At 45.4% G+C, this 26,118-nt stretch overlaps 1 protein-coding gene across 2 annotated transcripts in view; it reads right to left on the bottom strand.

The window, feature by feature from the left end:
* The window catches only part of LOC112249056 (docking protein 4), a 56,164-nt gene extending 30,518 nt beyond the window's left edge, over positions 1 to 25,646 (bottom strand). Inside the window, exon 1 of one of the 2 annotated variants that reach the window (XM_024418671.2) lies at positions 25,313 to 25,646. The gene's annotated coding sequence lies outside the window, so the exon portion shown is untranslated. Of the gene's footprint in view, positions 1 to 10,884; positions 11,005 to 25,312 lie in introns of those variants that run through there. The other variant, XM_024418672.2, reaches the window with a different exon arrangement.
* Positions 25,647 to 26,118: the final 472 nt, after the last annotated feature.

Below are 26,118 nucleotides of genomic sequence, written 5' to 3'. Positions count from 1 at the left end.
CTAACAATGAAAATAAAATGTCATCAAAAATGGAAGGCAGTCGGGAGGAGGCAGGTGGGACCATTCTAGCCAATGAGACGGCAGATACCCGTGTGAACAACAGGCACAACTTCAATAGAAAGTGGGGTTTTTTTTCAAAGTTGTCCTACTTCTATCAATACACCCGTAAAAACATAAGCATTACACAACTTCCGTTCGATCAAATAAGCCACAGGTAGCAAATAAGCTAGTCATTTTTTTTTTGCTAACCAAATACTACACTCTCATTGACCTCCTTACAAAAACACCTCGTTTGGTGAGCGGAGGAAAAAAAACGAAGAACCAAAAAAAAAACGCCACCTGCAGGAGAAGACAGATTTTGGGCCCAGTTATTCCTCTCGCTTTGCCGCAATCCTCTCTGGTGAAACACATATCGGTGCTCCCTATCACCATACCACGAGCCTATCAGCACTGAATCACTCGCAGCCGATCGTTTGCCGGGGCTGGCATGAATAAAGGTCACACACTGGTAGAATATTATACAAGCAACAGTAAAGCAACTGTAAAGTAATAGACACTGCACATATCTGAGATCTGTATTCAGGCAACAGGAGTCTTAGGCAGGGCAGAGAATGCAGGAGAGCTGCTTAGCTGACAGGAGGAGGAGAGAATGCAGGAAGTTTGTGTTTGCTGGAGGCTAAATGTGTCTAGGCAAAGAGGCCTGTGTCAGTTTGAGTTCTTATGAGCGAGGGCATGCTTATTGTGATACTGCCTGAGATAGCTTGAGGCTAAGAGGCAGATTGTGTTAGAGAGCCTTGGCTAACTGGAGTCGAGAGGAATACGGGGAGTTAGTAGCAGGATACAGAATGTAACCTAATGTGGAAAGGGGAGTGACTCCACTAGCATCATGACGTTGGTTGTAGTTACAGACAGACGCCTCAGCATCTGTACTCCAACAGACAGACCTTCTGTGTCTGTGTGTGTGTGTGTGTGTGTGTGTGAGCTGTAGAACAGCACAGCAGCTCTCCCTGCAATGTGTACCAGTTGGAACTGCTGTCTGGTGAATCCGATCCCCCGTATCCTCTCTTTCAGCTGTGCCTATCTCAGCCTAATCAAATCCCCAGAGCACCAGGTGTACCCAGGGCAGGTTAATCTAATGCCAGGTGTGCCCATCTCAGCTGAATTAGATCATGCTACATTAGGCGCAAGACAGATCCAGATATGTCATCTTCTCTCTGGGAGCGACACTGGGCGAGGGAGGGAGGGAGGGCAAAAAAAGTGAGTGCGACAGAAAAAAGGGGTTGATTGTCAGTGTCAGGTCAATTTCATGAGCCACTTCACTTCCATTCCCTTGGAGAGGTTAGTGAGGTGAAAAGAATGGAGCATTCCAGCCATCGATCAGGTGGGGAGGGGAGGGAGAGAGCAGATCGACTGCAGTGTAATGCTATGAGTGTGTGTGTGTGTGTGTGTGTGTGTGTGTGTGTGTACGTACATAGGGTTAATAACTTCAGCTCTGTGAGTTTGACAGATTTTCTCAGATTTGCTCTGTGATGTTCAACAGCTTCAACTTGGAGAAGACGGCATCCATTTAGGGGGTGATGAAAACGACCCCAGAGCTTCATGTTCTCTCTCGTTCTGACTTCCTCTTCCACCCACACGTCAATGTCACCCATCGCTCTCCTTTCACCATTGATTATACAGTATGTCTATCTCTGTTTTTACCCCCATGTCACTCAGCCTATTCTATAAATGGGACCTTTATAATAATGAGTCATCCTCACCCTCCACAATCTGAGGGCATCATGTGACAGCCATTCACCAGGAGAGAGGCTTTGCGTGCTGGGGTGGCATCCTCCCCACGGAGCAGACGGCTGTCTAACACACAGGGGGCAACAACCAGCTGGTACACAAGATGGTAGAGGGGGTACCAGCCAAGAGGGAGGATCAACCAGTAAAAATACCAATGACTGTTCCATTTACATGAAGGAGAAAAGATGGAGGAAAACACAGACAGACAGACAGACAGACAGACAGACAGACAGACAGACAGACAGACAGGCAGACAGACAGACAGACAGACAGACAGACAGACAGACAGACAGACAGACAGACAGACAGACAGGCAGACAGGCAGGCAGGCAGGCAGGCAGGCAGGCAGGCAGGCAGGCAGGCAGGCAGGCAGGCAGGCAGGCAGGCAGGCTCAGGAAGAGGGCAAATGGTAACTTCCACTTGTGAAGGTTAGTGAGTTATTGCTCCAGTAAGAGCCCGTGTTTTAGGGCTCATCAAGCTTACTCCGCCATCTTGATATCATTAATGGAGTCAAAAGAACACCCCAGACAGGTACGCCACTAAAGTCTCACAAGAGAAACTCTTTCAACCTGCCAAAATCTCTGTATCTCATGAGCTTTCGTCAGACTGTGCAGTTTCTTCAGACTACCGGTATTACTCCTAGTCCACATACGCACGCACACCACGCACTCACACACACACATAAACACACACCACGCACGAACACACACACATAAACACACACCACGCACTCACACACAAATAAACACACACCACGCACGCACACACACACATAAACACACACCACGCACGCACACACACACAAATAAACACACACCAATTATTATTTGACTCCACAAACAGACCCCCTGGGAAGAGAGCTGGGAAAAGGCCCAGGGAACGCCCCCTCCCTCCGTCTACTCCCTCCATCTATCCCCTCGCTTAATGAGGACAGACAGACTCCTGTGAAGAAGGGATGAGGTCAGGGGAGGATGTGGGCAGGAAAAGGACAGAGAGAACAAAGATGGAGAGAAGGAGGATAAAAAGGAAGAGAGGTGCTCCTTGGGGTGATAATAGGCAGCTCTGTCACAGTAATGGCTAATGAAATGCCACACCAAGTTTCAGAGCTCGTTTCATTCTTCTTTTCCTTCGTTGAGTCTGACAGATACACCTTAAACTGTCTTTAAAAATGGGTAGCGGAAAAGGACATTCATACCATGTGACCGTCTGGGGAATGGATCAGTGTGTCGATACAAGGCTGGCTAAAACGATTGACAGAGGACATGACAGAGACTTGACATCGAATGGCTGTTTTGGACATTGTCCTGGGACCGTTATTCTAAGAGAAACTATGGTCGATCTGAATCAGCACAGGGTCACACAACGACCCCGGCCAAAAACAGACCACCAGATCAACTGTGGACCGGGACCTGCGCTTATCAACTTTAGCCAATCACGGCACATTAACACAATTGATCCCCCGCCTATGCAAGATTAGAATCATTTATCATCGATCAAGAATCAATTGCCCCACTCTATTTGGACTCTATTTCTATTACTATTTCTATTTCTTCCACTCTATTTCTGCCAGTGGCTGTGAGTCTTGAGGTCATTGTAGGATACAGTGTCCAATTCAATCACAAAGCCAGCCTGCCCCCCTGGGATCCAGAGAGCCAATGAAAGGTGGATGTAGAAGTGAGAATCAATGAATGCACACCAGTTTATTAAACTAGCATTGTACGCTCTGGTATGATATCGACGGACAAACGGGAGCGCGGTATTAAGTTAGGCTGGCTGCTCATTCGACAGGAGCCCAGGAATTGGCAATGCAAAGCACTTCCCACAGAGAACTGTTAAAAAAAATAGAGACTCCATTTTATGGTATCAACTATTGGTTTGACTGAACAATAACTCGGAAATGGAGTCCAAGGAGACAAACCAAGCGAAGACAAACAACAGAACGTCAAATAAAAGACTGCTGGCTGCTGGCCAAAGGGTTCAGGGGCAAGGACAAGGTTGAAGAGAATGAAAGCAGCCTAGGACTACATTTGGAACGACAGTGGGGAAGGATGAGAGAAAGAGAAAAAGCGAGAGGGCAAGGTGCATTCCACTCTGTTCTTCCGGCATGTCGTCCGCTCGGCCATGTTGTGGTGAAGGGCGTTTCATGGCGCTTTCTAGACAGGGGGCTTTCTGTCGGCCTGGAGCTTTCTGTCTCCACTGTCAGCACAGAGAGAATTACCTGCAGTCGCAGCGCTGACCTGGACACCGATAAAACACGATGAGGACAGAGAGAAAGGGGGAACATGGAAAGAAAAGAGAATGACATCTTCGCGGATGTAATTATGGTAATGTCCCGACATGTTATTTGGTGTGATTTGTTTTTGATCGTGTTATTTCTTTCTTTCTTTTGGTTTTCATCTAGAGATGAAATGTGTCGTTCTGCCCCTGAACAGGCAGTTAACCCACTGTTCCTAGGCCGTCATTGAAAGTAAGAATTTGTTCTTAACTGACTTGCCTAGTTAAATAAAGGTCAAATAAAAAATAAGAAATGGGTGTGGGAAATTAGCGTGAGCTAGAAACACTAGTGCAATGCGTCTGACGATTGTTTGTTCAATGTGTCTATGTGTTTGTACTTGTCCCTATCCAAATAAACTAGACAAAAAGGACAAAATCAGGCATAACGTGAAGAAAGAAGACTCAGCTGGCCGCGTGATTGGTTGATTGAATTTCCCCCATTTCTCTGGCAGGCTGCAGTGTGTCAATAATGGCTCCTGCCACCCTTACTGCTGAGTCAACTGATATCGTGTGGATGTGTGTGAGTGTGTTGTCTCACAGTGTATCTTACGGATTCAGGATGTAGGACACCGCAGAGTTTACCCTGTAGCTTACACTTACACAGCTCCTCAAAACCCAACTTCACGCCAGAAATCAAATACTTTGTGTTTTGTCGCAGTACCATTACGGAGGAGTTTTGTGTGTGTGCGCGGGTCACCTCACATGCCCCTTCAGAGTTCCCCCTGCCCCAGTAACACTCCTTTCGCCGGCCCTCCCTCCCAATTCTATCTCATCCTCCTCATCCTCCTAAACCTCCTATCACATCGTGCATAACCCCCCGGCTCATAATCCTTGTATCATATCCCATTAACCCCTCCCAAAAAAATATCTGCTAAAGCTCCCATATAATCTCACACACTACACACACACACACACACACACACACACACACACATATATACACACACACACACACACACACACACACACCTGCTTATCCTCCACAAAGAGAATAAGAAGGAAGAGGGGATTCATTCTCACTATATTCTCTGATTCTCTGCCCTAAGTCTTTATCCCCAGTCTTTATCCCCAGTAGGAGGCTGGAGGAATCAATGCCCAGGGCTAAAGGAACCCAGCTGACTTCAGAAACAAGTGAGAGGTCGCTCTTAATTAATACAGCTTGGCTACTGCTGGCGGGGTTTAACCCACCATGCCTGGCTCACTGGGAGAAACACAGGGAGAGAGAGAGGGGAGAGGGAGATTCTACACTATGAGCAGGCCGGGAAAAAAAAGATATTCTAATATGTTCTGACCACACAGTCCACCGAGAGAGATGTTCTTAGAACATCTCAACGTTTCCGTCCCCCGGGGCTGGGAGTAGTGAGTGGGCGGAAGGCCGGATCATTCTTGAAAAGGATGGAATAAGGACCCGAAACTAAGCCAGTGCATGTGCGGTTCTCTGGAGAGGTGAGGTACGAGCAGCTATGACAAACAGTAGCATCCACACCCACAGTAAACACGGACACAGTGTAGGAACACACCATCTCTCCCCCTCTGCACCGTGAGCTCCTCCAGTCCGGCACTCTGGCACATCCAATACCTTCCTCTTCCCACCTCCGGCACAACCCATAACGCACTGCTCTGTCATCATCAAAAACCACTCGGAGAATGAGGATGAGGGCGAGAGAGAGAAAGTGAGAGAGAGAGAGAGAGAGGGACAAGGGGAGAGCACGCACAAAGTGCTAAACGAGCAATAAAGTTGACAGCAGAGAGAGGCCATTCATCTTGCCGCCAGAGAAGAGGCTCCAGAGTTAAGACGCTGGCTAGCACCGTATTTACACCATCTATCAGAGGACAACACACACAGTACATCACTACAACCATAACACAGCACTATGTGGACAACAGTGGAGGCTGCGGAGGGGAGGACGGCTCCTAATAATGGCTGGAACGGAGCAAATGGAATGGCATCAAACACACGAGAACCACGTTTGATGTATTTGACACGATTCCACTCATTCTGGCAGGCAGGAGGGAGGGATCGTGTCACTGGCAGGGCTGGGACAGGAGGGAGTGGAGCCCAGGCAGCAGGAGTTGTCCCCCAGGTCCCCCCTCACCTGTCTGTGACCCCAACTAGACAGACACACACACCCAACCTAAACCAACCTTGGCTTCAACCTCTCCATGGCCCTACTGAGGAAGAGTCCTGACAGCAGACATACATGGACAGGCATATGTGCAAGGATGGATGCTGGCACAGATGCATGAATGCACACAGACACATAGTCTTGCTCTGATTGGGTGCCACCGAAAGTGAGCTCACAGAGACCTCTCCTCTCTCTTTCTCACACACACACACAGAGAGAGAGGAGAGAGAGAGATAAATATTTCGCCTGAAGCCAGCACTAGGGAACGACGACAGACGCGACGCCCTGTCTGCTCACGTCTACTATCTGTCACAGATAACGCGCACGCACGCACACACATGCACACACATGCACACACGCACACACACACACACACCATCCTCATAGACAGACCAGACACTCTGTCTGCAAGCGCGTCCTATCAGACAATGCCCCATAGCCAGCGAGCTCATACACACACACACACACACACTCACACACACAGTATATATATATATACACACATTACACACACACACACATTACATACACATACTAACAGGGAGAAAATGGAGGATAAGAGGACTATTGACTTGGGAGATTGCTAGAGGCTGGCAGGCATGCACACTCCAGCCTATCACTGGACACTGGACATCGTGTATAAAAGCCCACATATCCTAAACCAACAAACGCACACAATAAAAAATAAGACACACAACAACTTCATAATCCCATGCAAACCCATTTATGACCGATAAAAGAGTATCCTCTTCCCATCCTAATACTTCAGGGTGTTTTTGGACATGGAGTCTGGGCTGCATTGGGAGCTGATAACCATCGTTAACCCTTGCAGTGAAAGCACACACACACACAGATCGCCATCTGAACCCACACCCTCGGGTCATTACCAGCAGAGGGGTGTGGGAAAGAGACACAGGTAGGGGCCAGGTGACATACACTAACCCTGTGTTCTAAACGGCACGATATTTCCTGTGTAGTGCACTACTTTTGACCAAGGCATTTGCTTGTATGCCAAGGTATCATCACAGTTTTGTACTTCTTAGTGTTTTTGTTTTTACAATCTAGAGATGTTTATCTGTCAGAAGAAACCCACAGGTGATACACTCTTAGAAAGAAAACGGTTCCAAAACGATTCCTCGGCTGTCCCCATAGGAGAACCTTGTTTAGTTCCAGGTAGAACCCCTTCTGCTTCCAGGTAGAACTCTTTGGGTTCCATGTAGAACTGTCTGTGTAAAGGGTTCTACATGGAACTCAGAAGGGATCTACCTGGAACCAAAAAAGGGTTCTACCTGGAACCAAAAAGGGTTCTCCTATGGGGGACAGCCGAATGACCCTTGTAGGTTCTAGATAGCACCTTTTTCTTTCTATTGGTGTACGAGAGAAGGGAGGTTGAACTTCAACCCAATAAAACGCTCCCTAGAACAAAAGTACAGTCAGTGAAATGTAGCCGTGTTCTTCATTTGGAACCAGTGATATTTGCTTTCCAGTGCTGCGGGTGGTTTTTTCCATCTCTCTCTCTCCATCAAGACGGTATCCGTTTATCTCGCAACCACCAGACTTTTGAATTGTCTAAGAGAGGATTTTAAAGTCAATTGAGTCCTTCTGACATTTTTTTTGTTGCCCTCAGCAAGCTGTACTACTTTCTAGAAGAAAACACAAGTCACTTAGCAGTCAGAGGCCTAAACGCACGCACACACACACACACACACACACACACACACACGGTCTGTTTGAATACACCCATTCTGTCTAAAGAGTTCCTGTTCTGAAGAGTTATACAGTAGCTCACATAATCTGAGCAAATACTAATCTGGTGAGCAGTTTAATCCTGGGATCTGGCTTGCCTTTTCACTTGACTGTCTGATTTGCATTTCTACTTAAGCAAGGTAACAGATCTTAGAGCACACAAAGCATCCATTGAGACAATAAGCCAGCCTTAATAAATACAGAGGTGGTGTCTATTAAAGCTGCTCAAATCTACTGCTGACCCCTTGAGATGTGGATTCTGCTGCTACTGCAAAATGAACAGTTTGGCCTGACCAAGCCGAGAGAAGGCGGTGGTGGTGGTGGTGGTGGTGGTGGTGGGGGGGGCAATGCAGTTAGAAATAGGATAGCAATAACTGGAACAGAAAGGGATGAAGAAAAGAGAGAAAAAGAGAGGGAGGTCACAGAGGGAGGTAGCGCTGGAAAGAGCTTTGATGCTACATTATCTTTTCACCCTTGCTGCCCCAGGTTGTGCTCTCCCCTCAACACAAGAGGCTCATAGTAATGGCCGGAACGGAGCAAATGGAACGGCATCAAAACACCTGGAAACTGTGAGTTTGATGTATTTGATATCACTCCACTAATTCCGCAACGATCAATACCACCAGCCTGTTCAACCTATTATGGTGCCAGCGACCTCCTGTCCCCCTCAACAGACACACACTGCATGTGACACACACACACCGCCTGCAACATATACACACATGCGTACACACGTGCACCACCCCATTCACATACAGTCGTGGGGTAACTACGCAGATGTCTAGGGAACACTGCACCTCAGAATCTGTGCCACAGTCACTGTCAAACTATCAGCCCTTTTCTCTCCCCATTCAACTCAATGAATACCATCTGCCAAGCCAGGGACAGAAAACAGAACAGCCCACAGACCTTACAGAGAGACTGGCGCCTTGAGGGTGTGGGTTTATGTGTGTGTGTGTGTGTGTGTGTGTCTGTGTGTCTGAATTCGGACGTTTGCACACAGGGCTTAATCTCTGACGCAGTGTCTAATTTCTAACACAACCCAGAGCCTTTTGGTCAAGCCCTAGTCCAAATTGGAGCCAGGCCAGGTCAATGTCTGGGGGAGTACAGGACCCTGCTCCCTCCTTCCTCTTCACCCACACCCTCCACATACCCCCCACACAGCCCATCACAAGGCTGTCGGCATGACCGTCTCCACAAAAATAATCTATTAGTTCTCCTTATCTCTAACAAACAGAAATGATCATCTACAGGTTGTGGTACCACTGAAGAAAAACAAAGTACACATTTTATTCACCGAAGCCCTTCAGTCAAATTGAGAGGAAAATGAGCAGTTGCTGTCATCTAACAGACAGTTATTCGATTTTAACTTAATGCGCCATAACCTTGCAGTCTGCCTGCAATGCTTTCTGGGGACTTTAAATCATTAGGTTGAGTTTTTGTGTAATTGCCTCGGTGAAGTGAGGAATTCTAACAAAGTGGTAGGCAGGCCCCAACTCCCAGGATCTCCTTAACAACACTCCTGTGAATAAACATCAAAGACAAACAGCTGCCAGCAAGAGACTGTGGGAGAGAGAGAAAGAGGGAGGAAGGGTTTACACTATCTGTCTGTGTGTGTGTGTGTGTGTGTGTGTGTGTGTGTGTGTGTGTGTGTGTGTGTGTGTGTGTGTGCGTGCGTGCGTGTTGAATGCCTCTTAACTGTATCATCTTTTACTGGACTAAATATAAACACAGAGGACGAGCGGAGCCACAGAGAGCTCATGGGAGGAAGACAATAGCCTGTCCCTGACATCATCCACATACATACTTTTTATGTTCCACACATTCTATGTTATAAGTACATAGCTATACTGACTGTTACGTTCCCCAGTTTATGTGTTGTAGAATGTCAACAAATTGTGTCTCTCAGAGAGAGAGAGAAATACAGAGAGAGAAATATAGAGAAAAAGAGAGAAAGAGAGAGATAGAGCAAGAGAGAAATACATAGAGAGAAATAGAGAGAGAGAAATATAGAGAGAAATATAGAGAGAGAAAGAAATATATATATATATATATATATACTGTATATATAGAGAGAGAAATAGAGAGCAGGTCTGGTCATGCCTGGGGGTTTGGGGCTGTCTGGGGCAACATCCCTCAGCTAGACAAGGCCAGCCAGACTGGTGAGTAATGGTAAAGGGCAGGGTACTGAGGGCATACCTTCAGATATAAATGTCTAGACTTTAGAGATACAGTATAGTTAGTGTTTTCCCAACATCTCAATCTCCATGGGCCGGTATGACACGAATATCTAACCATCACAAGGACAAGGACAATCACACAACCAGTAGTACCACGACGGGAAAACACTCAGCCACACACACGCAGTCAGCCACACACACATCCGCGTACCGATAGACATGCACACACACACACTTCCTTGGAGACAAATTGAGAGCCCGTGAGCCAAAGAGCAGCAGAGGAAATGTAATGAGGCCAGATTAGCATCAGAACAGTTGATGCTAATCAGAGGAAACGCGCCTCGACACATTCCCACGGCACATCACACACACAAACAGCAGGAGGGTAGAAGTCAAAGTTCTAGTAATCAACAAAAAAAACATGACCTGTCAGTCCATCTCTATTCCCTGAGGTGTGCTGCTGACCGCATGGTGCAAGACTCTTCAGTGACTGCTAATGAGCTTTGAACATCTCTGACGCAAGAGCTAAAAATACATTATTACAAAAAACGACTCGCATTTTGGAAAATATTGGAAGCTGTCAAAGAATAGAGCTGAGTGGAACGTTGCATGTGCCTCATGGGTGATCCTTGGACGTTCGGACCTCTGAGTGTAGCCAACGGCTAAAGTTCCACTGACTAGTTTCCAGTCAAACAGCGAATGAAACATTGGCATTAGCAGGGTGAAAGAGACAGAGGCAGAGACAGAGAAGAAAGGTAATCATATCTCACCAGCGGGTGGACCAGCCCCAAATCCCAGCATTGTTGGCAGACAAAGACCGTGTTAAGCGTACGGATGAAGGAGGGAGGTGACCGCTGTACGGGCGTTGTGGGCCGTCAGATCTGTCTGGCTCATGTGGAGACCAGGAAGTCAATCTGGAGCCACAGAACCAGACCTGACTTCTTTCTCTCTTTTTTTCTCCACACTCTTTTAAAGAGTTGTTTAGAGGCAGGGAGCCGGAGAAGGTCAGTGTGTGAGAGATCACAGGACAGAATTTACAGAGTGATGACACACCTACAGAGGCTAATCTGTGTTGCTCTATAGGGGGATCCCAGTGGGAGGGCTCTCTAGATGGTCAATGGGAGGCATGTTATCCATTGTCTCTAAATGGATACTCGCACAGCACGCCCTTGTTACAACACAATGTGTTTTACAAACCGCTCAACTTTACTGACTGAAAATCAATATTCAAAGTATCTCTGCTGATGAGACACATACACTCAAATCACCAGAAATCTACCCTCTCATAGACATACACACTCTCCGATCTTGCTGGCAGGCCGACGTGTGACAACACAGGGTGGATGTGTCTAAAAATGGAGACCTTAAGAAATGTCAGGAGAGGTGTGATGTCACTGACTGCTTCTAAGTGCAGAGAGAGAGAGAGAGAGAGAGAGAGGCTGAGTACATATTTTCCACAGGTTGTGTTTCTCTCAGCAGAGCAGCAGTGCAGAGAGAGAGAGAGAGAGGCTCAGTACATATTTTCCACAGGTTGTGTTTCTCTCAGCAGAGCAGCAGTGCAGAGAGAGAGAGAGAGAGGCTCAGTACATATTTTCCACAGGTTGTGTTTCTCTCAGCAGAGCAGCAGTGCAGAGAGAGAGAGAGAGAGGCTCAGTACATATTTTCCACAGGTTGTGTTTCTCTCAGCAGAGCAGCAGTGCAGAGAGGAGTGGCAGGTCAGGAAAAGCAGGTTTGAGCTCCACAACATAACAGATGATGAGGAAACTAACTCACATATGGTGTAAATGAGTCTACATCACCTCCCTTGACCTCTACAGACTCCACTTGGCCCTCATAAATACTACGTCCAATGGAGAATTTAACTTCTTGGATATAGGGGGCGCTCTTTTAATTTATGGATAAAAAAACGTGCCCGTTTTAAGCGCAGTATTTTGTCATGGAAAGATGCTCGACTATGCATATAATTGGCAGCTTTGGAGAGAAAACACTCTAAGGTTTCCAAAACTGCAAAGATATTATCTGTGAGTGCCACAGAACTCATGCAACAGGCGAAACCAAGATGATACTTTAACCAGGAAATGGGCAGAATTTTCGAAGCTCTGTTTTCTATTGTCTCCTTATATGGCTGTGAATGCGCCGGGAATGAGCCTGCCCTTCCTATCGTTTCTCCAAGGTGTCTGCAGCATTGTGACGTATTTGTAGGCATATCATTGGAAGATTGGCCATAAGAGACTACATTTACCACTGGTCCGCCCGGTGTCCTTTGTGTAAATCGGCGCGTAATCTTCAGCCGCAGGCATTTTCTCCTGGGATTCAGAGGGGAAAGCACATTTCCACAAACGATGTATCATCGAAGAGATATGTTAAAAACACCTTGAGGATTGGTCCTAAACAACGTTTGCCATGTTTCAGTCGATATTATGGAGTTAATTTGGAAAAAAGTTCGACATTTTGAAGACTGAATTTTCGGGTTTTTTTGGTAGCCAAACGTGACGCACCAAACGGAGCAATTTCTCCTAAACAAATCATCTTTCAGGAAAAACGGAGCATTTGCTATCTAACTGAGAGTCTCCTCATTGAAAACATCTGAAGTTCTTCAAAGGTAATGATTTTATTTGAATGATTTTCTGGTTTTTGTAAAAATGCTGCTAATGCTAACGCTAAATGCTACGCTAGCTGCGCTAGCTGTTACACAAATGCTTATTTTGCAATGGTTGAGAAGCATATTTTGAAAATCTGAGATGACAGTGTTGTTAACAAAAGGCTAAGCTTGAGAGCTAGCATATTAATTTCATTTAATTTGCGATTTTCATGAATAGTTAACGTTGCGTTATGGTAATGAGCTTGAGGCTGTATTCACGATCCCGGATCCGGGATGGCTCGACGCAACAGGTTAAGCACTTGTCCTCTTGGAAGGAAATATCTGTTGTAAGCGCATCTAAATACTTCAATGCACAGAATGGCATATCAAAACCTCTACCCTCTACACACCACCAGCCAACACATAGCCTCCCCATTCTGCTGACATGTAAGTTTAATGCGAACACATTGTGATTTCAGTGTGAACTTCATGTGAACTGCAGATAACACACCAGACTGTAGATCTGCTGTCACATTTTCTAACAGATGACAAGGTGGTAGGGGCACTATGAGTATGGCGCCGCCCTTGTGGTTGTGATTAGAAGGTACAATTTGAGGCAGACACACACACACACGCAGCATAGCTCCCTGTTAAAATAAAGGTTAAACACACACACACACACACACACACTAGAGACAGAAGGAAACAGAGATCGGGGGAAAGAAACAATGTATTTTGAAGAGCCAAAAATGATACTGAAAACAAAAACCTTGTACACGCAATTACCTGAAACGATGGGCTGAACTCGCCTCTCCTCTGCATAAAAGGCTACAGTTAAAAGACATTCAGGGAGGTGCATGCAAAAAAAATGACATTCAGACAGACAGGCAGATAGACAGGCAGACAGACAGACATTCAGACAGACAGGCAGGGGGCCGTCAACAATGCAGAAAGGAATCTGGGAATACACGGCCGAGGTGAAAAGATGAGAGACGAAGGTTGTAAGAAAGAAAAGCTACCAGCTTGTGGAGTTAAAGGGCGTGGAGTAAATTCACAGCACAAAGACACACACACACACATCTCTGTGTCAACAGGATAAATGATTCAAGTTTAGCCTGATCCTCTATAAATGCTTCGGAGCTCTCAGGAGATCCACTCTTCATGTCCGTTGAGTGAGAGAACACAGGATGTAAGAATGAACCAGGCTCAGAGTACAACTGCTGTCCCTCTGGGCTGATATATGTGCTGAGAGTACCTAAGCCCTGATTCAGGAACAGTATTTTTCCTCTAGTTTTCCCGTGGGGGTTGAGCTAGGACACAGATCCTGGATCAGCAGTTTGGAGCAGATCATACCGGTATCATAGTAAACCTCCCCCTTCGGTGCCTGTAAAAAAAAATAAAAAGGAGCCGATATGTCCACATAGTTCTCATTACTCCTGGTGATGACGTCCTTCTGGAGCAGGAGTAACTCCTGTGACCATCACACAGTGCAGGTGGCCTGGCGGTGAGAGCGTTGAGCCAGTAACCCGAAAGGTCGCTGGTTCAAATACCTGAGCCGACAAAGTGACAAATCTGTCGATGTGCCCTTGAGCAAGGCACTTAACCCTCATTTGCTCCAGGGGCGCGGTACTACTACTGGCTTACCATGTAAAACAACACATTTCACTGCACCTCTCCGGTGTATGTGACAATACAACGTTATACATATTTATGGAGGAACTGGAGGAAAATCACATAACATTACTGCATCTCCAGCAACGTTATATATATTTATGGAGGAACTGGAGGAAAATCACATAACATTACTGCATCTCCAGCAACGTTCCACTGGAAACACTTTTCCGGACATCCACTGTCAGAGAGACTGGACAGGGAGTCTGTGGAACTGTGGGACAGTGACAGTCGCTGGGAACTGGGTACTGTTCTGCCATCCATCAACAAAGGCATACTAGTGGTACAGGCCGGGGTCAAATGGAGAGAGTGTCAGGAAGAGAGAGTGCCAGGAAGAGAGAGAGAGAGAGAGAGAGAGGTGAGAGCGTGGAGCGGGTCCCTGTCAGCTCACTTTCGGGTGGCAAGCAGACAGAGCAAGTGCTCCATCAGGCGGGCAGGTTCCCCAGACAACCCCCCCCCCAACAGGGTCACCATCTCAGCCTGGCCAGGCCTCATCCATCAGCCCAGACAGCTGTCCCATTAGCACCGCCTCAGCCTCAGACACAGAGACGCACAGAGGACACATGGCGACGCGGCACTCCGGGGGAGCACACAGGACATGCACACAGACACCGGGGGGGGGGCTCTCACTCTTACTCACAGACTCACTAATCCACACACTCACAAACACTAAATGTTCCTTTCCCCACCCGAAAAAAACCCACACCCATTTAAACTACGCAAACTTCTTCTGCTTGCCTCTCTGAAGAGAAATGATGCGCATTCACACTTAATTGAGCCGTGATGACGTTATCCGTTCGTATGTAAAAAATGTTTTCCATTTTACAGTAGCACAATCCCCTTTTCCCTTAAAAATACTTCTGAGTTAGTCTGCACCCCGCAGATGCACTGTACATTCCTCAGCTGACATGGGAAAAGCTAGTCATACTACACATAGGGAAACAGACACGCTGCAGCATGGTCGCTCCATGGAGGACTGAAGTTACTGAAATCAAAACAAATCAATTGAAGCCCAGACCCAGGGGAGGCGAGTGGAGGAGGGGAGCCTTTTGCTCCAAATTACAGCATGAAAAAAAGAAAACGCTGTGGATGTGATGTGGAATAAAACAAGAGGCAACACAGCTCTGCCTGCCAGTAGGCCTGACCACACAGTAGCAGACACGAGAGAGAGCTAGTGAGGAGGGGATGAGGGACAGAGATGGAGAGAGAGAAAGAGAGGGTAGAGAAAGAGTGAGTGCAAGGAGTGAAATGCTGGAAGCATTGAGAAAAATTGTACCCTCACAGAGAGGGAGCGACAAGTGGATATACAGTGCCTTGCGAAAGTATTCGGCCCCCTTGAACTTTGCGACCTTTTGCCACATTTCAGGCTTCAAACATAAAGATATAAAACTGTATTTTTTTGTGAAGAATCAACAACAAGTGGGACACAATCATGAAGTGGAACGACATTTATTGGATATTTCAAACTTTTTAACAAATCAAAAACTGAAAAATTGGGCGTGCAAAATTATTCAGCCCCTTTACTTTCAGTGCAGCAAACTCTCTCCAGAAGTTCAGTGAGGATCTCTGAATGATCCAATGTTGACCTAAATGACTAATGATGATAAATACAATCCACCTGTGTGTAATCAAGTCTCTGTATAAATGCACCTGCACTGTGATAGTCTCAGAGGTCCGTTAAAAGCGCAGAGAGCATCATGAAGAACAAGGAACACACCAGGCAGGTCCGAGATACTGTTGTGAAGAAGTTTAAAGCCGGATTTGGATACAAAAAGATTTCCCAAGCTTTAAACATCCCAAGGAGCACTGTGCAAGCGATAATATTGAAATGGAAGGAGTATCAGACCACTGCAAATCTACCAAGACCTGGCCGTCCCTCTAAACTTTCAGCTCATACAAGGAGAAGACTGATCAGAGATGCAGCCAAGAGGCCCATGATCACTCTGGATGAACTGCAGAGATCTACAGCTGAGGTGGGAGACTCTGTCCATAGGACAACAATCAGTTGTATATTGCACGAATCTGGCCTTTATGGAAGAGTGGCAAGAAGAAAGCCATTTCTTAAAGATATCCATAAAAAGTGTTGTTTAAAGTTTGCCACAAGCCACCTGGGAGACACACCAAACATGTGGAAGAAGGTGCTCTGGTCAGATGAAACCAAAATTGAACTTTTTGGCAACAATGCAAAATGTTATGTTTGGCGTAAAAGCAACACAGCTCATCACCCTGAACACACCATCACCACTGTCAAACATGGTGGTGGCAGCATCATGGTTTGGGCCTGCTTTTCTTCAGCAGGGACAGGGAAGATGGTTAAAATTGATAGGAAGATGGATGGAGCCAAATACAGGACCATTCTGGAAGAAAACCTGATGGAGTCTGCAAAAGACCTGAGACTGGGACGGAGATTTGTCTTCCAACAAGACAATGATCCAAAACATAAAGCAAAATCTACAATGGAATGGTTCAAAAATAAACATATCCAGGTGTTAGAATGGCCAAGTCAAAGTCCAGACCTGAATCCAATCGAGAATCTGTGGAAAGAACTGAAAACTGCTCAACTCCTCACTGAGCTCGAGCTGTTTTGCAAGGAGGAATGGGAAAAATTTCAGTCTCTCGATGTGCAAAACTGATAGAGACATACCCCAAGCGACTTACAGCTGTAATCGCAGCAAAAGGTGGCACTACAAAGTATTAACTTAAGGGGGCTGAATAATTTTGCACGCCCAATTTTTCAGTTTTTGATTTGTTAAAAAGTTTGAAATATCCAATAAATGTCGTTCCACTTCATGATTGTGTCCCACTTGTTGTTGATTCTTCACAAAAAAATACAGTTTTATATCTTTATGTTTGAAGCCTGAAATGTGGTAAAAGGTCGCAAAGTTCAAGGGGGCCGAATACTTTCGCAAGGCACTGTAGCAAGAGGGACACACACACGTGCAGAGAGAGAGAGAGAGAGAGAGAGAGAGAGAGAGAGACAAGACAGGACAGGACAGGGCAGGACAAAATAAAAACCCTCCAACCCAAAAAGGCATGTGGTGTTGACGGTATCCTTAATGAAATTATAAAATATACAGACAACAAATTCCAATTAGCTATACTAAAACTCTTTAACATCATCCTTAGCTCTGGCATCTTCCCCAATATTTGGAACCAAGGACTGATCACCCCAATCCACAAAAGTGGAGACAGATTTGACCCCAATAACTACCGTGGGATATGCGTCAACAGCAACCTTGGGAAAATCCTCGGCATTATCATTAACAGCAGACTCGTACATTTCCTCAATGAAAACAATGTACTGAGCAAATGTCAAATTGGCTTTTTACCAAATTACCGTACAACAGACCATGTATTCACCCTGCACACCCTAATTGACAACCAAACAAACCAAAACAAAGGCAAAGTCTTCTCATGTTTTGTTGATTTCAAAAAAGTCTTTGACTCAATTTGGCATGAGGGTCTGCTATACAAATTGATGGAAAGTGGTGTTGGGGGTAAAACACACAACATTATAAAATCCATGTACACAAACAACAAGTGTGCGGTTAAAATAGGCAAAAACACACACATTTCTTCCCACAGGGCCGTGGGGTGAGACAGGGATGCAGCTTAAGCCCCACCCTCTTCAACATATATATCAACGAATTGGCGTGGGCACTAGAAAAGTCTGCAGCACCCGGCCTCACCCTACTAGAATCTGAAGTCAAATGTCTACTGTTTGCTGATGATCTGGTGCTTCTGTCACCAACCAAGGAGGGCCTACAGCAGCACCTAGATATTCTGCACAGATTCTGCCAGACCTGGGCCCTGACAGTAAATCTCAGTAAGACCAAAATAATGGTGATCCAAAAAAGGTCCAGTCACCAGGACCACAAATCCAAATTACATCTAGACACCATTGCCCTAGAGCACACAAGAAACTATACATACCTTGGCCTAAACATCAGCGCCACAGGTAACTTCCACAAAGCTGTGAACGATCTGAGATACAAGGCAAGAAGGGCATTCTATGCCATCAAAAGGAACATAAAATTCAACATACCAATTAGGATCTGGCTAAAATTACTTGAATCGGTCATAGAGCCCATTGCCCTTTATGGTTGTGAGGTCTGAGGTCCGCTCACCAACCAAGATTTCACAAAATGGGACAAACACCAAATTGAGACTCTGCATGCAGAATTCTGCAAAAATATCCACCGTGTTCAACGTAGAACACCAAATAATGCATGCAGAGCAGAATTAGGCCGATACCCGCTAATTATCAACATCCAGAGAAGAGACGTTCAATTCTACAACCACCTAAAAGGAAGCGATTCCCAAACCTTCCATAACAAAGCCATCACCTACAGAGAGATGAACCTGGAGAAGAGTCCCTAAGCAAGCTGGTCCTGGGGCTCTGTTCACAAACACAAACACACCCTACAGAGCCCCAGGACAGCAGCACAATTAGACCCAAGCAAATCATGAGAAAACAAAAAGATAATTACTTGACACATTGGAAAGAATTAACAAAAAAACAGAGCAAACTAGAATGCTATTTGGCCCTAAACAGAGAGTACACAGTAGCAGACTACCTGACCACTGTGACTGACCTAAACTTAAGGAAAGCTTTGACTATGTACAGACTCAGTGAACATAGCCTTGCTATTGAGAAAGGCCGCCGTAGGCAGACATGGCTCTCAAGAGAAGACAGGCTATGTGCACACTGCCCACAAAATGAGGTGGAAACTGAGCTGCACTTCCTAACCTCCTGCCCAATGTATGAGCATATTAGAGACACATATTTCCCTCAGACTACACAGATCCACAAAGAATTCGAAAACAAACCCTATTTTGAAAAACTCCCATATCTACTGGGTGAAATACCACAGTGTGCCATCACAGCAGCAAGATTTGTGACCTGTTGCCACAAGAAAAGGGCAACCAGTGAAGAACAAACACCATTGTAAATACAACCCATATTTATGTTTATTTATTTTCCCTTGTGTACTTTAACCATTTGTACATTCTTACAACACTGTATAAATAGATAAAATGGCATTTGTAATGTCTTTATTATTTTGAAACATCTGTATGTTAAATGTTTACTGTTCATTTTTATTGTTTATTTCACTTTTGTATATTATCTACCTCACTTGCTTTGGCAATGTTAACACCTTTCTCATGCCAATAAAGCCCCTTGAATTGAATTGAATTGAGAGAGATGTTTCCCATGCCAATAAAGCCCCTAAAATTGAATTGAAATGAAAGACAGAGAGAGAGAGAGAGAGAGAGAGATGGGGGGGTCTGGATAGGCTCAGCTAGTCGAGGGCAGAGAAGGGAAAGACAGGGTCGTATGGCAGAGAGCTGGACGCTCTATCGGCTCAGCAGACAGACAGGCAGGCAGGTAGGCAGGCCACTACACTCTGTCATTTACAGACGTGGAATGTGGCAGCCAGCCCCTGGTGCTAATTACAGGCCCTCTCTTTCTCCTTCCCTCACTCTCTCTCTCTTTCTGCTGTCAGAGTGGGGCTGGGCCCTGGCTGCCTGCTGGAGACTGAGCCAGAGCCAACCAACCAGAACCAGACTACTCCCACAATGCCCTGCTCTCTCCCAGCCCCAGTCCCCAGATGCAGCAGCAGCAGCAGCAACAGTGAACAGCAAGTCAGCTAGTCTCCACTGAAAACATACTGCACAAACACTGTCGGTCAGTCTACTGTATATCTCTGTATGTCCGTCCTCAAGTGGCTGGCAGTCTATTTGAATGTTGATCATATCTGTGCATGCATGTGAAAGGGTTGGTATGGTAGCTCATATTGGGGGTGAAGGGGTGTTGTATTCAAACAGATGACTTTCATATCAGGAAGGGGAAGGGGGCACTTTATGGCAAAACAATTATCCGCATCCATCTATCATCCGACTCTATGCATCCCCATCGTTCTCAACCTCCACCCATCTATCATCCCACTCTATGCATCCCCATCATTCTCAACCTCCACCCATCTATCATCCTACTCTATGCATCACCATCGTTCTCAACCTCCACCGATCTATCATCCTACTCCATGCATCCCCATCGTTCTCAACCTCCATCCATCTCCCTCTGTTTGTCTCCAGGTGCTGGTTACTGCCACACATACACCCCCCCCCCCCATATCTCTTTCGTAACGTCTGAGATCCCCAAAGATTGGAAAGCTGCCACGGTCATCCACCTCTTCAAAGGGGGAGACACTCTAGACCCAAACTGTTCCAGATATCATAACCGCCATCGATAAGAGACTACGTTGCAGCTGTATTCATCGACCTGGCCAAGGCTTTCGACTCTGTCAATCACCACATTCTTATAGGCAGACTCAACAGCCTTGGTTTCTCAAATTACTGCCTCGCCTGGTTCACTAACTACTTCTCAGATAGAGTTCAGTGTGTCAAATTGGAGGGCCTGTTGTCCGGACCTCTGGGAGTCTCTATGGGGGTGCCACAGGGTTAAATTCTCGGGCCAACTCTTTTCTCTGTATACATCAATGATGTCGCTCTTGCTGCTGGTGATTCTCTGATCCACCTCTATGCAGACGATACCATTCTGTATACTTATGGCCCTTCTTTGGACACTGTGTTAACTAACCTCCAGACGAGCTTCAATGCCATACAACACTCCTTCCGTGGCCTCCAACTGCTCTTAAATGCAAGTATAACTAAATGCATGCTCTTCAACCAATCGCTGCCAGGACCTGCCCGCCCGTCCAGCATCACTACTCTGGACGGTTCTGACTTAGAATATGTGGACAACTACAGATACCTAGGTGTCTGGTTAGATTGTAAACTCTCCTTCCAGACTCACATTAAGCATCTCCAATCCAAAATTAAATCTAGAAATCGGCTTCCTATTTCGCAACAAAACCTCCTTCACTCATGCTGCCAAACATACCCTCGTAAATCTGACTATCCTACCTATCCTTGACTTCGGAGATATAATTTACAAAATAGCCTCCAACACTCTACTCAGCAAATTGGATGCAGTCTATCACAGTACCATCCATTTTGTCACCAAAGCCCCATATAGTACCCACCACTGCGACCTGTACGCTCTCGTTGGCTGGCCCTCAATTCATATTATTCGCCAAACCCACTGGCTCCAGGTCATCTATAAGCCTTTGCTAGATAAAGCCCCCCCTTATCTCAGGTCACTGGTCACCATAGCAACACCCACCCGTAGCACGCGCTCCAGCAGGTGTATTTCACTGGTCACCCCCAAAGCCAATTCCTCCTTTGGCCGCCTTTCCTTCCAGTTCTCTGCTGCCAATGACTGGAACAAATTGCAAAAATCACTGAAGCTGGTGACTCATATCTCCCTCTCTAACTTTAAGCACAGCTGTCAGAGCAGCTCACAGATCACTGCACCTGTACATAGCCCCACTGTAAACAGCCCATCCAACTATCTCATCCCCATACTGTTATTTATTGTTTGGGTCCTTTGCACCCCAGTATCTCTACTTGCACATTCATCTTCTGCACATCTATCACTCCAGTGTTTAATTGCTAAATTGTAATTATTTCGCCACTATGGGCTATTTATTGCCTTATCTCCCTTATCTTACCTCATTTGCACTCACTGTATATATACTTTTCTATTGTGTTATTGACTGTATGTTTGTTTATTCCATGTGTAACTCTGTGTTGTTGTTTGTGTCACACTGCTTTGCTTTATCTTGGCCAGGTCGCAGTTGTAAATGAGAACTTGTTCTCAACTGGCCTACCTGGTTAAATAAAAGGTGAAATAATGTTGTTGTTTTAAAAAAATAGTATGCCATGCACTCTAACCTACATGTAAAACACATATCTTAGCTCTTGCACCGCCCTCATTGCACAGCACATCGCTCTGAATGATTTATGTGGTCCTTTACAGTAAATTCTCTCTCTCTCTCTCACACCCACATAGATATTTCCAAAACAACACAAAGAGAAACAGAAAAAGACAATACCTTTTTCTTTCCTACCCACACGCATGTCCACACAAACATATTACACAGATAATGTATGTGGAGAAAAAGCAGCCCAAAGCGCCCAGAAAACAGCACAGGCCGTGGTGACATTGACACACAAGTCATTGTTTCCCTTGATGGAAACTGAGTACCCTTCTTCCCCCATAGCAACAGCAGCAGTCCGGCTCCACATTGCCCTTTCTGACTCATTTCACAGTAAGACAGGAGCATATTGATCATACCGAACGCTACTAAACCCTACTAAGCCATCTCTGCCAGCATACACACCAACACAGACACACAACATGACCACCTCTGCCAAAAGACCAGGGTGGGGGGCAAACATGGACCGTTGGAGTGGGAGGACAGCACAGATGTGCCTCCTTTTATTCCTGCAATCTCCCAGAACCCAGTCCAGTCTGTGTGTGTGTGTGTGTGTGTGTGTGTGTGTGTGTGTGTGTGTGTGTGTGTGTGTGTGTGTGTGTGTGTGTGTGTGTGTGTGTGTGTGTGTGTGTGTGTGTGTATGTATGTATTGGTGTGTGTGTGTGTGCGTGCGTGCGTGTGTTCAGAGGGAGCTAACTGGCTATACCCAGAGCCCACACTGTCTGAGTTTATTTGCATGTTTGACTGTCTGTAATAACAGCAGACAGTAGGAAACAAAGTGATGACATTTCACCGTAAAGTACCGCAGACGTCAATGTAAAATAACCCCCTGAACCACTGACCTGCCATACTCTAATATACACACACCCAGCTCTGTTAAACACCAATGAGCGGCCCATGATGGTAGCGCCGGCAGAGAGAGACAGAAAGAGAGAGGGAGGTGAGTCAGAGAGACCATATCATGTGAAGGGTTGTGGTTACATGAATCAATGAACACGGACCTGTCCATTCCACAGTCGTTGAGAACCCTGAGTGAAAGAGTGAATGTAGGCAGGTCCACAGTCATAGATGTATCCAAAGAAGATTCGTGACTGCCTTACTCGTACTGTCCTCACACTGTTCAGTATGACAGGGAGGAGATATTGGTGGGGGTGTGGGTGAGGCTATAGGCTAACGTAGTGTTATATCCACTGGCCTGCCTATCATCCCTCCTCGTTTTTTTTTAGAGCGGGACAAAGTATTGACGCCTACTTGAAGACATCGCCGGTTGGCATGCAATTTGTGCCAGGCAGCCAAGGCCTAGAATTGGCTAGAATCATTCAGTGTAAGGCAGCCGGGAGAGAAAGTGCTCTTTGTCTCTGCGGCAGCGCTGCTAACGGTGAATTGTTTTGAATTCTCTCCTCATTGTCGATCTTCTCTAAATCGAACTATTATTTAGTGTGGTTCCAATAGAGCTGGGGTCACACCGGGTTAGCGATGGAAAAAACAGTCTGTCTCTATACCTGACAGCTGAGCCACGCACACATGCACACACAAACAAATCATAAGCAGTACAGTAGGATATACAAAAATGGTAATATAATCATGTCTCCGCATCATTCATAACACATCAATAATCACTCTCCCTGCGGGAGTTCAGCTATGATGCAAACAAACCCCGACAGCGACCCGCTGTGTGTGTTACAACAAACAGCTGTGTGCGCACAGAGACAAGGCACGGTCCCTGGAACCTCGCATAGGACGCAAGTCAACTCTGCAAGGCAATTTGACAAGGCCATGTCTGACATGTTGCCTCTCATCTCCACAGCTTCTCATAGAACTATACTGCATGATTTCTATTTTCCTATAACATACATGGTCATTGTTCATTAGCGCCACACGCAGTCGCAATACAATGTTTACACCCACTAAGCCTATAGAACAATCGAAAGAGAATCGTTTGATTTTCCGGCCACAGGTTAATGAGTTTTCATACTGTCATCTATATCTCAAAGCGGTTTACCAAAGATTACTACTGCAGGAAACATCCACTGTGGACCTCACTCGTGCTAGAGATTTAGCCTTCTGTTGAACAGATTTATCAAGCTAATTTATTATGCGCTCTGGATGACTTGTTTATGATCAGCGAGATAAGAGCAGACACGGTTTCATTAGCTGGGTGAAACATGCTCGTTGATCTGCAAGAAAAAAATACAACTAAAGGTACTATTTCAATTTAATTAGGCTAATTGTCTTGGGATTTACAAGGTGCCAGGCAATTCCACATTGAGTTGTTATTACACCTTTAGTGGAATTTACTAAATGTCACCAATCTAGATAGGCCTACTTTGTCTTTTTCCCCCCAAATATTATAACAGGCCCCAAGATTTTGTTAATTTCACATGCAGGCTACAGTAATTCAATCTGAATTATTTAGATCTGTTATAAATTAATTGCATTTATGCAATACCCCTCATTATTTCATATAAATATACACCTATAATGTGTGTAAAATATTCATGTGACATATCTCTTTCTCTCTCTCTCTCCGCACACGTTTTCTTTTTACATTGCTTTACTGCCAATCGCCCACTCTCAATCAATAGGTCTTATCCGATGTAGAGAATATAAACTATCAGCCCAAAGCCATACCCGTCAACTATTTATAACTATTTATAAATGTATATAGCCAATAGTTTAAAAAATAGCCATATAATCTTGATTATGCTAAGAGGAAAATTCAGTTAGTCTTATTACATGTAGCCTAGGCAAAAGGATGTGGGGTTTATGCAGTCTACAATTGGCGATTGGAGATGGATAATGGTAAAAAAAAATATATATATAAAAAAATACAAATACATTTACAAAAACAAGCATACTTTTCCCAAATAAATCCCTCCATATGCATAATTAAAACAAGCTGATATAGGCTATACTTTCTAGTTGCAGTAGGCTTTAAAACAAAATAGCGTTATAGAATCATCTAATATCATCCATGTTGCAAGCAATGCAACTTAGTAAAAGCAGCACCTCAAAACAATTGCTCAATATACACATAATGTACACCGTGTTATACACACAATGTACACCATGTTAATCGATTTAACGCTCCAAAACATTTACCTGGGTGACGAAGTCCTGAAGGGGCGCGGCGGTCGGTGCTGAGCAGCTCCGCTTGTGACCTTCAGGCAGGATGGGTAGAAGCCACAACTATCGAACTGAATTGGTAATAAATGCAACCTACGCCACCTGACAATAATTCCATGAATCGACGTAGAATAGGCTGCCTTCTGGCTGTGTGCTTTTATTTGTGACGAACGCGCCGAGGTGATTCGCTCTGCACGGAGAACTGGCGGCGATCTCTTCTGTCCAGTCCGGCTGGCGCTGCTCAGAGCTGTACCAATGATTGTATAGGGCTGTACCGAGCGGATCAGAGCCGCCAACAAAATAGACACAATTTCAGCCAGCCACGTTTCAGCAGCCACCCTTTTACCGTAAAACTCCAAGAGCTGTGCACATATCATTTATTCATACTTTCCAATTGGGTACTCATTCACAGTGAGAGCAGCATTTTACCATATTTGATACATCTTTCTCGGAAATGTAAAGATTTTAAGCATCTTCAAATATTTAGCATGTAGCCTACTCTGCGTGTTTCGATATAGGCCCACCAAGTTCGTGGTGTGTGCTGTGTGCTCTGTGCAAATTTAGTACAACAAATGTATCATATAGTTTACAGGATATTAAGTCGGAATATTACCTGTCACAAAGTGGTGAGATGAACCCGAATATAAAAAGTGATGTATTTGCATTGCCTTTATGCACCAATGATATCACCAGCAGTCCTCTATTTACATTTTACTAAGCAAAGTCAGTGAAGAACAAATTCTTATTTTCAAGGCAGCCAAGGAACAGTGGATTAACTGCCT

Source organism: Oncorhynchus tshawytscha, linkage group LG04 (genome assembly GCF_018296145.1).
Source record: "Oncorhynchus tshawytscha isolate Ot180627B linkage group LG04, Otsh_v2.0, whole genome shotgun sequence".
NCBI classification, from domain to species: domain Eukaryota; kingdom Metazoa; phylum Chordata; class Actinopteri; order Salmoniformes; family Salmonidae; genus Oncorhynchus; species Oncorhynchus tshawytscha.
Note: the sequence above shows the minus strand (reverse complement) of the source record. Positions and strands in the feature narration are given on the sequence as shown.